General features: G+C 36.8%; 1 long non-coding RNA gene across 1 annotated transcript in view; it reads right to left on the bottom strand.

The window, feature by feature from the left end:
• LOC125691914 (uncharacterized) overlaps nt 1–17142 on the bottom strand; it is a 63553-nt gene that overhangs the window by 33407 nt on the left and 13004 nt on the right. Inside the window, exon 5 of the long non-coding RNA XR_007376327.1 lies at nt 6570–6661. This is a non-coding gene — a long non-coding RNA (uncharacterized LOC125691914). The remainder of the gene's footprint in view (nt 1–6569; nt 6662–17142) is intronic.

The following is a 17142-nucleotide window of genomic DNA, read 5'->3' as shown; positions in this document are numbered from 1 at the left end:
AAGGAGCAAGTCCTAAGAACTCACACGGTACCTTGCCGTTAGCATCCCACTCACATATCCCTTTATGTAGGCTTCCAAATCCAGTGACCTCTCTGAATAATTTTTTCTGCCCTGACTACCTCAGAATTTTTCTTTCTAATTTCCAAAAGACTCATCTGTATAGTAAACCTAAGGAGAATTTCAGGTTCTCTTTTCTTCACCTAACTCCAAGCCTTCTCTGGAGACAGCTTCTGAGCATAATGGACTGTGGCTTGACTTCAGATGGAGCTCATATGTTATTATATTGTATGATTTTCACACTAGTGCCTCTCCTGTGCATTTTAAATACTAATATTTCTCATGGGGTCAGAACAGTTAACTGAGATGAAACTTATATCAGCTCCTTATGAACATTATGGGTGGTAGTGTTTAACCTAACTAGGTCAAAGTGGGCACTGACATTATTAGGGCAGATGCTCAGGGGCTCAACAATGTTTTGCTGCAACAACGTATCCACTAATGACTTCTTCCTCTACTTCTCTTTGAGGAACAAAAATCTGACAACTGTGCAGGTAAACAGATGACGTGTAAAGAGAAACAGATTCAGAACATGGCTTGACAATCATACAGAAACATTTCCTAAGCCTCTATCCATGTATACTGAGGAAGACTGGTCTCCGTCAGTATACTAACTTCATATTCAGAATCATCCTATGTAATGGCACAGTAGAAGCATTTGTCAATGAAGCCCTTTCTACTCATATGTTTTTCAAATGTTTATGGCACTTTCATTTGTACTGGACATGACACTATGTCACTGCAGCATTTTCCTTCCTTACATCTTTGTAATGTTATTAGTGACAAGAAGAAAGGCATGCTGTGTGCATAATAACAGCTTTTCAAAGGCAAATAGCTCAGCTGCTGTGCCTGATTTTTATTTTATAAAGGGCAACAGTTAATGATTAATTATAAAATAAAAATGATGCAAAACAGCCCAAGATATCTGACTTCTCAGAAGCCATTACAGTACAGGCAAAATGTCTCCCTGTCCACTGTGAATTGCATTAGGCGAACACAACGTAGGAACTACATCTTCAAAGTAATAAATGCTTAAAATAAGATCATGACTGAATTCTTTCATGCTTCCACAAATGTCTCCATATTCACTACTTAAACCTTGGCAACAGTATAGAAATAAACGAAAATAAACTTAAATAACTAAACTAAAATAAATAAAATAAATCAGTTTTCTACAGCTATGGCTTCTATTTAATTAGATAGTTTCAAGAGTTTTGGAACTATTACAAGCTTTAGATACATAAAATGTTTCTTGCCAGGAATTGGATTACAGAACCAAGTCTTTCTGTCAGTCAAACTCCTACATGCCTACATCCTACATCCATGAACCTGTCCCATCCCTGTGCCCCCCTTGCCACTTCTCTGACAGCCTTTATCATTAAGCTCAGCAAATTTGACACTGAATTTTGTCAGACTCTTTTCAATGGCTTTAGACAATTCCCCTCTCCACTCTTTTGGCTTCTCCATCTCAGAGACAGAAATAAGGCTGCCTGGAGAGTCGGTGCTGAAAGCAAACACAGAAAAGAGCATTTTGAAGTCTGGTGGTTGGAAATGGGACTAAAGAACACAGTTTTATTCTATCAAAATTTTTCAGATTTATTCTATTATAGGAACAGACTAATCTGAAAATTGTCAACCCTTTTTTAACATTGTGTGATGTAGCACAACACCTTAAATTGTTTAAAAAATTAGCTTACAAACTGCAGAAGTTGATTAAAATACACTGCACAGGTCATTTATGATAACACACATGACCACATAAATTAAACTAGAAAATAAAAAGGGAGAAAAAAAATACAGGTAGCTTCAGTGGCGAGCGGCATAAGGAAGCAGTTACACTGAGAGGAAAATTTGTCAGAAACAAGATAAGCCTATGCCACTCTTTAGATCTGAAGCAAAACAGTATTTCTTGATAATGATAGAAATGAAGCTATATAATTTTTACCCTAGTAATGAGCTATCATCACCAAATGGCTGCAGGTAAAAAAGTTCAGTACGGAATCAACTTCTTTCCTTTGATTTTACATCTAACTCTATGTAAACAGCTTGAAGTAATCAAGAGCAGAAATTTCTGCAGAACATTCACTCAGTATTTCACCTATGGGAATCACAGCTGCTAACTGCAGTGTAAGCTGCATTAGTACCACGTAATAGTGATTATTGGCCTGATATACATATAATCAGAGGAAATATTCAAGGATCATCTCTTGTTCTGACTGGTTTCTGCCTCTATCAGGGACAGGAGACAGCTGCCAGCTCTGCCTGGATTCAAACTCCTTTCCTGTATCTTGAGTCCCAGTCCTGCCAGGGCTACAGCCCCTGTAGCACTGTGCGGTGTTACTGCCAGTGGCACATCCTTCCCCTAAGCAGCAGTCTGCTGATGGACAGCCACTGCTGGGCATCTCCTCTGTGCCAGACACCAGGTGTTGTTTCAGTGTTTGGCAAATCAGTATCTTTCTTCAACTACCTCACTGTGTGGTTAACTTTTTCTTTCTGATCTAAATTCTATAGCAATCACTGCAGGGGTGTGATGCGTTTGGTTTTTTGTGTGTTTTTGTTTGTTTGGGGGGTTTTGTTTTTTTTTGGTGGGAGAGGGTGGGTGCTGAGACCTAGCTATATTTTCTCTAGTAAGATGTCATTTTCAAGTGTTGCTATGAGTTTTTTAAGTACCATGATCCATTTTAAGTTCCTACGGGTTGGGTTCTCCTTTTTCTTTCAATCCTTAAAGCAGTTTTTATCTAACTATTTCAACATATCACTGAAGCTAATAGTTTAGTAGGCTCCAAGGGTGAATGGGATATCTGTAGGTAATAATAGCCTTCAGAATTAACTATTTACTATCATTAAATAGCTTCTAAAAGAATATAAAATCTTGTTATTACAGATTTGGAGTCTCTAAGGAAGAATAAATTCATCCTCCTGAAAGATGAATCTGTAACTGTCTTCTGCAGAATTCCTGTAGCTCTTCTCAAACCATCCAGTTCTTACCATCAATGATCTTTTACCCTAACTTAACCCGTATTACTGCTCAAATATATTTTGTTGTATTTTCAGCCTGCCCATTTTTCTTGGATGCTGACTTGCATGTTCACATTTTTTTTCACTTTCTTTAATAGTTTTATGGGAAGCAAACATTCCTATTTCTAATAGTAATTGCAACTACATAAGATTCAGAATTGCAGAACAAAGTTAAATAAGCAGTTTTCTTCTTAAAGTGGGGTTACAGTAATTAACTAACCATTAAGAATAAAGGTAAATTAATATTTTACGTAGATATAATATTTTACAACTAAAAAAAAAAAAAAAAACCCTGAATCTGTGAGTGCTGGTACTCTGATAGTCTGGTAAGTCTCACAAAACACCACTGTTTACTCTTAATGCATCACTAAAGTTACAGAATTAATAATCAATGAACTGGCAATAAAACATTTGAACTTCTCTTACTTTTGAGAGGTCTGGAAGAATAATTGAGCAATGTCACAGTTTTCATTTCTAATACTTCAGTAAGTTAGTCCTGTCAGTTTTATTCCTGAACAGTTATTTTTCCTCTCCTGCAGAAAAAGCACTGGCTGTGGCATGGATCCCTGTGGATTCTGAAAGGCTTATGTCACTTCCTGGGCTTGAACTACGTTTTTGTCACAGCATCACAAAGGGCTATGCAGAGATGCCCTATGAAACTCCAGCTATCTATTCAAAGAGGCTTTTGGATTAAGTTTCTTTTCATGTTTGCTCAATATGTCTGAGTTTGATCTGTTTGATACTGATTTTGAATCCAAAAGTTGAGTTTGACCACAATAAAGCATTTATGTTTTAGATTAAAGTAGAGATCATTATCTGATCTAATGTCTTTTATGTCTTAAGATCTTCAGCCTGGCACCTTCTATTCCCAGAATATAGTGAGCTTTTAGTCTTTCACAGTGAACACAACAACAATTATTCTTAATACTACTTACTGCCAAAAGGTTTGGCAGTAAGCTGTATTCAGGTGGCTCCACCTCACAGTCATGGACATGTCTACATACCCTACCATTTATCCCAAAAATCCATTCACCACCTGTGAATAATTATTAATTATCCTGATGGTTCTCCCTCAGTCTTCTTTTTCACTCAGACTTCCCAGTGACTTCCCACAGATGTCACTTTAAAAACAAAAACAAATTCTGAGAAACATGGATTTGATGGGGGTGATGATTGAATTAGATGATCTTAGTGGTCTTTCCAACCTTAATCATTGCCCGACTCTATTAGCTATTTAACTATATTTAGCTTTGATTTTACTCTGTATCCTGAATATCATCATAGTGGCTTTCCCACTCTCTCTTCTCTGTTCTAATGAAGTTAGAAGTGCTATCCATGAGGCAATATATCCTGTGAAAAGGAAATTGAAAGGAATCGTAGATTGGCTAAGGTTGCATTGGATCTTAAAGATCATCAAGCTTCAATCCCTTGCCATAGGCAGGGTCACTAACCACTAAATCAGGCTGTCCAGAGCTCCACTCAACCTGTCATGAACTCCTTCCTGATTCTGTCGTAGACAGAAAGGAAAGGGCATATACACAGGGATCCTGGAATCATAGAATCATTAAGGTTGGAAAGATCACTAAGATCATGTAGTCCAACCATCAACTTGTCACTTTCATACCATTAACAATGTCACTCAATGCAAAATGTACGCATTTCTTGAAGACATTCAGGGATGTGACTCCACCACCTCCCTGGGAAGCTCATTCCAATAGCTCACCAAGATTTGAGCATGAGTACAGATTTAAATGCAACTGAAAATGGAAGATTCCAGAAGTGGAGTCAGAACCTTGAGCAGCCATGGCTTCAGAAATACAGAAGTGGATACCTGAGCACTAGACAATATGCAATGGCCTTATCCCACAGGCACTGCAGCCGCTGCCACTTACCACATGTCATGTAGAAAGACAGATCTGCAAAGCTGGTCTTGAAGCACTTTGTAGACCCAGAACTCTCTCAGAAGTGAAAATTACAATTTTACCCACTACCAGAAGTTTGCCAAGTATCACATGTAGCTACTAAGGTTAAGAATTTGTATTTCTTCAGAAATACAAATGTGCTACTGAATGTCAATGGGATCATTTCTTGATATTAAATAGCAGTATAAAAATCATGGCTAGCTTTCTCAACAGCCATGCTCTCCAGGTATTCCTGTCTTGCCCACTGCTGGCCATAATAGTTAATTTAGTTGCAATCGATTTTCTGTATTTCCTTACTTAGCCTGAGAAATGATTAGGTGTGTCTTTCTACATCATTACCAGAATGGAGTCATAACGCAGTCCATAAATAAACCAGATAGTAGTTCAGTAGCATCGTAGTTTGACATTCCAGAAATGAAGAAAAAAGGACAAACAATTGAAACTGGCTATTGTATATTTTTTTAAGTACAATTAATTACATTTGCAAATACATTAGCTGCAACTTGAGAAAAGCAATTAGACAACTAACCATATAGGAGCTCACAAATGAAGGCTCAAACAGATGACCACCTGTCTGCTAGCCATCCCAGGTGTGTATGGGTTCTCTCAGTACTTATTTAGGTCCATAAAAAAGACATCTGTTCACAGAACTCAAACACATGTACAAAATGTTTTACACAGAAATACATACAAACTCAACCCTCCTACAAGCAGGACTGCTTTTCCTTCCTCATGTCACCACTGTCAGTCCAAGAAACAGCTCTTGAACCTACCGAAGCATATTGTATTTCAACATATGCACACTGAAATGCTTCTCTCATTACTAGATCTCATAAATGTGGTCACATTCTCTGCTCTGTAAGAAGGTTTGTTTTTAATTCCTTTTCTTAAAATGGGTGGGGGCATAACTTTTATAACTTTTTTTTTTCATTCTTCAAGGAAGAAGTATCAGCTAGAAACATACAATTTTTTTTAAAAAACAGCTTCAGAATTTGGTCACTCAGTGTTCTTACCCTACTATAACAGACCCTATATAATGCTCAGAATTGCACTATAATGTGATATGAAATTAGTATCTTTGTCTGAGTTTCATATGTCACTTTGCCACCTCTGGATGCAAAAAAATTGCCCTAACCCCTCCACCCTTCCATGCTGCTAAGCATGTCAGAAGCAGGCTCTTGAGATTTGGCTTGTGGTTTTTGTTTTTGTTTTTTTTTTTCCCCCTTTTGGGAATTATTCTTCTAGAGTAAAAGATTATCATATTTTTCTACATGACAGTGTACCATTTCTCCTGGATTAATATTGTTCTTTTAAGATCAGCTCTTTTACATTGCTAGATGCAGCCCTTATGAAGGGACTTTTTTTTTTCCTCCTGTAATTTATTCCCTTGAGAGTAGTTTACAGCAACTACACTAATTACAGAAGAATCTAAGTAAACATGGAAATGCTAATACGCTTCCAATTGCCTGCACCTAATGATTTAGTTTTCAGCTTTATATCTATTTTTAGGCTGCATGAGTTTCCTATGTGACAGCAGCGCTTCATTCCCCTCCCATGTTTGTGCCATCTCACCTTTTGCAGCTCCTGCCTCAGCCAGGAGAGAAAAGGCTGTTCCCATCTGTGCTGAACCTTGGATAGTTTTGTCATAGCTTGACAAAGAGAATCTGTGAAAATTAAAAAGAGAAAATAATATCATTAGGAAAAACATTCACTTTCGTGTAACTGTTCATTAAAACTTCAACATGTTAAAAGCAAACATATAATCTAGTATTCAAAACCAGGTTTATTTTTAAAGTGAACGTAGACTTTTGTTTGATTAATTGCATCTGTAATGCTGTCCTTACGCTACGTTAATACTCCACTGCACTAAATACTGAAGTTTAAAACATCTATAATTTTTTAAAAGTTGCCTCTTCAGTCATTTATATCCGGTCTTCAAAATTTCTGTGAATTTTTTTCTTTTTCTATGAGCCAACACCAAAACCGATTCTCATTTTGAAAATTTGAAAATAATGCCACACATAAATATATAGACACTTTTTTAGCTCTCATACAAATAGCTTATTAGGTATAGGGAAAACTTATAACAACTCTTGTGACAACTCTTCCAATCTTGTTATCACTCACACACTCAAGAGAAGTTTCACAGAAATAATATAGTGTAACCTGCTGTGACTCACCTCATCTTAGCTGTTTGGCTCCTGTACTTTTAGTGTTTAGCAGAACACTCCTGACATCTATTTTCTTTAATGAGCAGGAAGGTAACCTGCTGCTGTTTTAGCCATCGACTTCTACAGAATCAGACAGGGTCCCTTGTTAATACAAGACTGTTTTCCTAACATAACAGAAAAGTTTGAGGTTAACTGCAAGTCTGATTCTGCCACTTTCAAGCAGTGGGCAGAAGAACAACCCTGTCTGTTAGTTTATAAGGTGTAATAATTACATTAGTTTCTCAGTATTAATGAATGCAACTGCCTACATGGGGTCCTTCATGCTAAATAAGGCTACTTGGGCTGAAATTGTGCCACATTAAGAGGCTAATGTTCTTCTTTCTGCTGATCCCATTGCCCATTTAATCTCTACTGGAGGTTACAGACTTCTCCAAACTGTCAACTAATGGCACGTGTAATTGCTTCTAACCCAGTTCTGTCTAAATGACTCCAACAGTTAAAACACTTCTAATAGTAGGGGTTATCTAACACAGCTCATTTTAGCAAAACTGGCTTATGGCAAAACTACATGTGCAGTTACACTGACAGATCTGAGAGGCTGGTGATTTCAGGGAAGGGGTGATGAACAGCTGAAGATGAGGTGTGGAACAGCAGGAAAACTTTAACACAAGTTAACTCAATCCAAAATGGCAATCTGATAGGAGCGTTATTATACTATGTCACGTCCATCTTTCAGATAAATGCACAATAGATATTTATGCATGATTTAACAAAGCACTGTTTAGTGAACTTCATGCTGCATCAATCAGCTTTCTCATGCATTATTTTTCTTTTATAGATCACAGAATACCAGCAGTGAGAAAGCAAATAGAGTATTATTAGGGAAATCATACAGTCTAGCTGTAAGCTTTTATCTTGTCAAACACAGAGGGGAGGAATTATCTGCAGATAGGCACAGCCCTTTATTTATTTGCAATGAGAAGCAAATCAATACTGATGAAGAAAAGAGAGACCAACTCATTAACACTAAGGTAGGTAAGAGCACTTCCTGAAATTATGAAATACGTTTCTATTGTGCCAAGTGAGAGATTCTGTGAAGTATCTCTTTGAGATACTGACACATTGCTCATGGAAGGGCTGTTTCACCCTGCAATGTGCCAAACTCACTCAGGAATAATGGTGGGAAATGCTTACAGAGAGCCCTGTCCTCCCTTTAGGCACACACAGGCTTAATATGAGGGTGTCAAAGCTGTTGAACAGAGCTTGTAATTGGCTTTGTCTGTTCCAGAGAGCAACTCAAAGGAGCTTTTCAAGGCACTCTTAAATGGCTCAAGGGCCAAGTTAACGAGGAAGGAAAGGCATGGCCTGGATAGTTGGGTGAAGCAAAAGTTATAGGTGTATAGTAATGTAGAGCTTATAAATACCTTTCCATAATAACTTTCTCTATCACAAAAGTCATAAGAATGTGCTGATGTGTAAGTTACTATCAGTTCATCCCCTCCTCAACCCCCCCTTTAACTGCTTCTGTAAGACAGTCATCATGTAACTCAAACTAAGACAGGATCATTACAGTGCAGAGAAATTCCAACAAACTTTTGAACTTTGTCCATTTCTGTAATTGCACTGTTGCCCACCTATATTAATAGCTGTAAAAAATAAGTATATTTAACAAATTTAGCACATTGCTGGTTATGCTGTCACAGATTCAATAGATATGAAAAAGATGAAGAGAGGAAGGAATGCTGGAGTGATACTGCCCAAAAAGTATGTGTGGGGTATTTGTGCTGGGGTGCTGTTTGCCCTCCTTTGTGCATTCACCTCTTGTATCCACCCAAAGATTTTTACCAGATTTCCAGCTTCACATTTCAGAGATGAATCTAAAGTCTATGTGATTTCAAAACCTGGCCCTTCATTCAGACAGACTTAGGGGTTTCTGCATGTCTGTTCACACCTTCCAACTGCACTATTTAAGAATGTTTGAAGATCCAGGCAGAATGCATTAAAGCAATTTACAGTTAATAGCTGTTTCGAGGTTATTTTTACCATTTAGCAAGTTGGAAATTTAATTATCATCTTTCTCTCCACACCTCACAAGAAAACCTACAGTTCCAGGGCCTGAATGACAAAATTTACCAAGATAGATGCAGGCAGCAGTGAAAATCCTGACACAAGGTCAGACACAATTGCTTGTGATTGAAAGTCAGAGAGGATTTCCTGGGAGGCAGCTGTAGGAAGGGAGCTGCCAAGGGTTGCAGCTTTAATAGGCTGACCAAATGGTCCTGCCAGCACTGCCGAGCACCTTACACTTGAGGCTTTCTGTGCCTTCTGTCACAGCTGAGGTTTTCAACTCTTTCTAGGCACACGGGCTCTCCTTGCTTCATAATAAAAGCTTTCAGCAGCCAACAATTGAAACAGGTTTTACTTGAAATTTCCTCCATCATGTGTACAAATCTCTAAGTGAAAGAGATCTGATCAATTTAAGTGGCATCACAGATCCACTCCACTGCCTGCATCCCTCAGCTCAGCAGGAAATCCCAGCAAGCTGCTGGCTCTGCATGATATCCAATATCTGTGTCTGCTACAGCAGCAAAACCAAGCCCTGCAATACTAACTGGAAGATGGAGGTTTTTTGGCTATAACGAGATCTGTCTTTTGTTTGTTTGTTTGTTAAGCATTGCACAAAATGCTTTCTATTTAACACTGAGCATTGAAGGTTCAAGATCGTCATGGAGTCTGAACAAAAAGTAGTATGTGTAGGTCCCCATAAAATAGCCTTTGCTCATCACATTTGGACAGACACTTTCATTCTTTTTAATTTTTTTAAGATCCTAATTGAAAGCTCTGCAGAAAAGCTGTCAAGCTAAATTTATGACAAAGGTGGCTGCTTCAGCAGGTTGGTTTTCCCATTGCCAGCTGAAAATAAAGCTGACAGCCATGTGCATGACAGAAAAATAGCTCATGTTGAAGAACTTTTAAAAATTAGTATTTTTATAATTGATCTGAAGTTTTGAATCAGGAAGACAAAGATGCTGTGCTGTTTTTCAGAGCATTTACAGGCAGTGTTCCAGAAAATGACTTCCTCAGGAAAATTTCTCATAAGGATAGCATTTAAATGTAAGTCCCACTGAGATTTAAGCAATATCGAATGTAGATTTAAATGCTGCATTAACAAGGTTGCTTTTCTGAAAGAAGTTCAGAATACAAAATACAGAGAATATCTATATAAACAGGGTTCCCACCTCTGAGCTACACAAACATTGCCAGTAATGATAAAGCGCCGCTATGGAGACATTTCTGAACCACAAAGTTTCAAAATTTCCTGCTAGCTGAAATTTGCTCATGTCCTTTTGTATCCAATCTTTTTTTTTTTTTTGCTGTATTTTGATTCATTTTGGTAGGAACTGGTAGATCAACATATTTTATCAACTACAGGAGTTACATCTTTGATTTCAATTAGTCTTGACTCAGATCCTGACAAAATAAATAAATAAACAGGCTATGTCCACAAATGAATTCAGAAACACTTTCTCTGGAAAGTGGTATGTAACAGTGATTTGAATGCATATTCATCTATCTTATTATATAATGGCTTTGAATAGAAGAATCTGTTTTTCTTATACCAATGTCTCTGAATATTCAGATAATTTTCTTTTCTTTCCTCTGCATTTCTTTTCAACTTTCTGACTAAAAACCACTTCTACTTCCAAACCCTTTATTTTCACAAGTTTCCTCATTCCATCAACACATATGTTTTCTCCAATGCCTTTCATCAAACTCCATTTCAATCAGAACTTACATTTAAAATAAAAAAAAAGAAAGTACATAGTGAAAAGGGTACAACAGATGGGGGAATAAAATAAACCCCAACAGAATGCAAATTCTTTCAGCTGTTGCTTAAATATAATAAAATCTTTACCATCATGGAAAAGGCTTTTCTTTTCCCAATCGTTTCTCTGCCTTTGCATTTTTTTGTAGTAATTCCTAATATTGATGCCTTAACTCTAGCTGCTTGGATATGAAAAAAATTGGGAGCCCTAGAATCGGTGGTGGAGGAAGCCGTTTGTGGTGTGCATTGATCATACTTCCTAAGAGCAGCTTTATACCAACAGATTACTTTTGACATAAATTTCTTGTGTCATTCTTCTTTTTTATCGTATACTTAAATTCCATTATTAGTAGTATTTGCTCTATTTAGCCTTACACATCTGACACGGCAACTTGTGGCAAGTCAAATTCGGCTTCTCAAGCAAGTGGAGAATGAGACTCTTTTAGAGTCTGAGAGCTAATTCACACATCCATCATCAGCTATGATCATACAAGCTGTCAAATTCCAGGAAGACAAAACACTTCTAGTCATTAGAAGGAGAGGAAGGCTATGCAGAATCAGCACGTTTCAGAAGGCACAAGGAAGTGAAATCACGTCTGCTGGCCTGAGCATTCAAGCAAAGCCACCAGTATGCAGCAGGAGAAGGAGGTGCAATAAATGGCCAAGCAATTTAACTGTAAATTATTTTACGTCTGGGTAATTACATACATATGTGAACAAAGTAGCCCATCGTAGATGGTGAATTTGGAAAAGTGGACTTGCAATAAATTTGCAGGATCTAGCTTTGTACCTCTCATATAAACACAGGTAAAGATAACCACCTACCAATGTGAGTACTGTATTACTCTGGTAAAAAGCATCTGTTCTGCAGGACCTCAGTCACCCATGGGACATGCAGTCTGTTGCAACTATGTCAGAGAAGGTGCATTTCAAGGCCGCTGGATCCCACTGCTAGAAAACTGCTTTTAAATCCTAATGAATTGTTGAGTATCATACAGTACAAAAATCATGCTAAATGTATTCCATTGATAATATTAACAAATGTGACTGTTTCAGACATAACAGGGCAGATGTCATACTGCATACTTTTTCTAGTTGATCATAGGAAAAAAATACTGAATGATCGCATCAAGAGGCTACATCGTTATGCCTGATACCTGGAAAACTGATCTGATGCATCAGTGAGGACTGAGATAATCTTGGCGTTAGAGGCCAGAAAAGTGGCTCACGTGGCAGCTTTCTCAGAATAGAAATAATTGGCACTTTTCTCTAAGAGTAAAAAAACTAGTTGCATTGATCAGAATGGAGAAAAATTCCATGTACATGATCAAGTCAGAGATAGAAATTTTGACCAAAATTAGAAAAATTCTGAACCTAACACTACTAATTCTAAACACGTATTTTTGTTTGTTATAGACAGGAGAAATGTGTTTCTCCAGGAGAACATTAGCCTGTAAGATGTGAAAGCACTAGTATTGAGCATATACGAAAATCTTTAATTAAATACACGAGCTTGCAGGTATCGTCAGTATTTTATAGCAGAATAAGTTGAGAAGGAAATCTACAGATTTCCAGTCCTATGCCAGTGGAATTACTAAGCCATGCTCTCTCCCTGAAGAGCCCAAAGGAATCAATCTGTTTATCAGAGTTAAAAAAACATTTGAAATTTCATGATTATTTCCTTAATATTGATTTTTGCTCACTATTTCTAAAGATTCCCACTTTCTATCACATTCAGTAAATATTACTAGTTCGTTTACAGTCTACAACCAGAGTAGCTTATGCCTTCATCCTTTTATAGTCACAGAAGCATTGACAAAATCAGATATTTATGAAGCTCAGGTTCTAATTACTGGAGACGGGGCTGGCTGAAGGAGTTCTTTTATCTGCAGGATATTGCAACCAGAAAAATCTAATCCGTTAAGCTTGAAAATTCAAACTAGAGGTTCTGAGCACAAGCAAGCCAACTTCTCCCAGGGGATGAAGAATAAAAAAAAAAAAAAAAAAAAGAGAGAGAGAGAAAGAATAAAAAATAGCCTGCAAGTCTTCAGATGACAGTTGGCTGACTGAGACTGACTCACTGAGTTTTTGCCGTGTTGTGGAATCACTCATCCTCACCAATTATCAACACCTTCCCTTGAATATGTGCACAAAGGTATGTTGTTTCTGAAAAGTAAGGGCCACAGTGGTTTTGTTCATTTTTTTAGGCATATCTCCATCCCTGTCACAGAATTCTGACAACAGCTCCCAGCTATTGCTAATCCCCTCCCTAAAGGGTGGTTCCAGGGAGGGAAGTCTGTGTCCTTCTAGGCTAGATGTTTGGGTGCTTTCTGATAAGAAATTGCTCCTGTGATCAGAATCCTCCAGCTAATTCTAACAGCTCCATTATGGCTTATATGTTTGTCACAGAATAAATATTATTGTTATCTGGAAAGCAGCTGTATTAGCTATATCAAATCAGAACCTTTATGTAATCACGTTTTTCATCATTATTAACTATCTAGCAAATTGAGTATTTACACAGGACATCAAAAAATTCAGACTACCTGTAACTCAATGGAATTTGCTCTTGCTTAGAAACCATTGCCACCCATGGACTGTATAGGTGATAAGAAAAATACTGCTAAAGTAGCTTGATTGTGTAAAGAGCCTGATAAGCACTCTCTCACTAGCATATCTTTCTTTAATTTATGGAACAATTATTGTTGCTATTGGAGTAAGTTTTACCTGCTGCTTCATTACAGCACAGTATTAATTGGAATTTTATAACACATTTTAGTATATTCTTTGTTCATACATATACTTAAAATATGTTGATTCAATATAAAGAAATTTTCTTTTCACACTGCCATTTACTTCAGACACAGTACTTTTCAGAAATACATGATTTTGTTTATTTTACACATTTTTTACCTCTGTGAGACCAAAGGCACTGGATTTTGCAGGACACATCCTTTAAAGTAATTTCCATAAAGGCTTTGTGATAAGCACTGTTTTTTTTCTTCTAAAAATCACCAAAGACTTTAAATGTCTGACATAAATTGCTCTTGCTATTTAAGATATTGGCAAAATGTATAACTGCCATTACATGGTTGCTAAGCAGGAAAATCTAAACCCTGCCTTATGAAAGATTTGACATGGAAAAATGTTGGAGGTTAAATGGGAATGGGAACATACATCAGAAAGTAGGAAGTTGCAAGATTTAGAGGAGGTGCAGGTAATAAATGGTAGAACAATTCAGCTACTGTAAATGCCTACATGGAAAAAACAAAAAACAAAAAGCTTGTTCTGAAATAAACACAATTCAATACTCAGTTACTAAATTTTAGGGGGAAACACTGTTTAGGTAGCTTACCCCATAAACTATTTCTGTCTTCCTGAATTTTTCTGGTACATTCTCTGAAGAAAAAATATATATATATATCATTGAAGACCATTATGGCTGGAACTGTATTGAAATAGAGACCTCTGCAGTCAGAGTCACTGTGGCAGTTTGTGTGTTCTTGTAATTGCCCAAAACAGAGAAATTCAATAATCGCAAAGAAAAATAGTAGTACTTTATCTAAAAATAAATAAGAGATATGCAAAACCAAAAGGATTTGGACAGTGTTCCTGACAATTTACTATGAAACTGTAATTCCACAAAATACTATTGATGGTAGTAGTAGAGACACACATGGTCACTGCATTTTTAAGGGAATCTTCTAATATTAAAGAACAATCCTTATATATTTCACTTACACAAGAAACACTATTAGTATGTATGGTACCTGTTGAGTCATGGCCTGAACCACTGATTGAACACGTGGGGAAAAGACCAGGTCAGCCCTGGGAGCACAAGTGTGGAACCTGGCTACAGCTCTCTTAGACAACTTTTGAGGGCTGACTGCTGCTGAGAAAGGGTCTCTGGTTGGACATCCTTCCCTTGGATTTTTTCTGGTGAGCCTAGATCTTTGGAGACAGGTGAGCACTTCTTTTTAACACCTTTCTATTGTGTTAGTCCCTTTGTCATTGCACCTCCTGCATCACCATTCCATCATGTTGATCTTTCTGATTGTTACAGTGTCACTAACACAGAGAAAAATCAAAATAAAACATTCAAATAAGTACAGTACTTAACCACAATTTGGTACACTTAAGTGATTTTCTCACCAGCCAATGACCTTACATTAGTAGATCCTATAAAAAAAGTGCACTTTTTAAAGAGCTTTGATCCATGGGTATTAGTAGTGGCTGGAAAACATACCACTGAGAAACAGCCCAGAGTAACAATGCCTTTTTAAAATGAAAAACAAGTCACTCTCAAGAAGCAAGAACACTTTAACACAAACATTTTTCTCTTACACATATCCATCCTGATGTTCATGATGGAAAATCTATGATCAGATCACGTAAACCATGTACTTCAAAAGTTTACTCAAAACAGTTTAAACTCTTAACTAGGGCAAAGCTTTTAAACTTATAATTTCCACTGCTTCTTTTCCTTCTCCTTTGTTTTGACACTCAAGGTAATGAGTGAAATCAATTTCAATTTTACTATGTGGACTTCTGAATTTTATTTTTTTTTTTCTGCTGTGAAACCTAGTGCTCATTTTTTATCATACTCATATCACAATCAACACAACCTAACAATAAAATTCTTGGATACATTCAATATATACAAATTACAGTAGTGGCATATTTAAATCCTGGAAGTACTGAATACTATCTGTTATTCGCTTTGATGCTTTATCAGAACACAGGCTTTAGAGTAAATTGGGATTATCAAATTATGTAAGATACTAAAGAAATTCCTCTATCTAGCAATGGTAACCAATACTACCCAAATGTAAGGAAAGACAGCTGACTTTTCGATGTATCAGTGAGACAGCTTGTTTGCAAAATTCAGCAAAAAATCTTTCAAAACCTATTTACATCCTACAAAGCTGGTTTCTGTTCCCATGGGCTTTTTTACTAGGTTTCAGAGGTCCTATTAGAGGAATTTGGGGCAATTGGTCACGACTCTTTTTCTTAACCAGCTGTTTGGATATCTTTCATTTACATTCCCTCCTCCAAACAAACAAACAAACAAACAAAAAAATAATAATAATAAAAAAAATTGCAGTCTTCTAGTCTCAAAAAAAAAAAAACCTCTCTCCACTTTCACCCACTTAATGCTGCAATACTGCTCAGTCTCAAAGCAGCCTGCAGCCCAGTAGCACAATTCATCCTCACAAGGGCTTTTTTCCAGCTGTCCTCTCACTAGACACATGCAGACCTGATACACACTTTTGAGGGTACAAGCCCACTCTCATTTGACATCCTGCTGATAGTCCCTTTTGTCTGAGTATTAGTAAATGTCTTTACAGATAAGTAAATATTGGTATCAGCTTTAAATAGAGATTTAGATAAGTGTAATTCCAAAATTTGCCTGTGGGTATAAACAGCCAGGAAGTAATAGTGTCTTACATACATGTTTCTAGACAGAGCTGACTGGTATTCTTATCTCTAGCAGACAAAATCAGAATGCCCTTATATCCAAAAAGGTCTTTATTTTCCCTCCAATTTAGACCAAAAGTCTCCCTTTATAGCTTTATGCTCCAGATGCCAACCTAGAAAATGGAAATCCCAATTCACATCTCAGCTCCAGTGAGACTTCAGATGAATAACTTTGTGTCTCAGCATCTTAAATTCCCCTTCTGTACAAAGCAGGTAAAAATTCTTCCTAGGAGCAGCTATTTAATAAAATGATGGGATTTGTTAGGAACATTTACATAAACAGCTTTCATGTCCTGATAATAATAAGGGAAATCAATGTATTTCACTATTGGTAATTTTGCTGAGTCTAGTTTAACAGATTTATCATCATAGTGTTTTCTCAGCACTTCACTATACAGCATGCACTATGAATTTAGTTTATGCATGTACACAAAATTTAAAATAAAAATATAAAACTAAATTTAAGAGCTGAAATTGAAGTATTACATTAAGGCCACTGCCTGAGTAAAGTGTTCAAAATTGTCTTTTGTTTTTGTTCTCTTTGCTCATTTAGTTAGCTTCATTCCTGATGGTATATTTATATTTCTTACAAAATATTTCATTATATTTGATACCTAATGGAAAAATAATATGGCCATGAAAAAAACACTATGGCCATGAGATTCATATT

This window comes from Lagopus muta, chromosome 4 (genome assembly GCF_023343835.1).
Source record: "Lagopus muta isolate bLagMut1 chromosome 4, bLagMut1 primary, whole genome shotgun sequence".
NCBI lineage: Eukaryota > Metazoa > Chordata > Aves > Galliformes > Phasianidae > Lagopus > Lagopus muta.
This window is presented reverse-complemented; position numbering and strand designations above follow the sequence as displayed.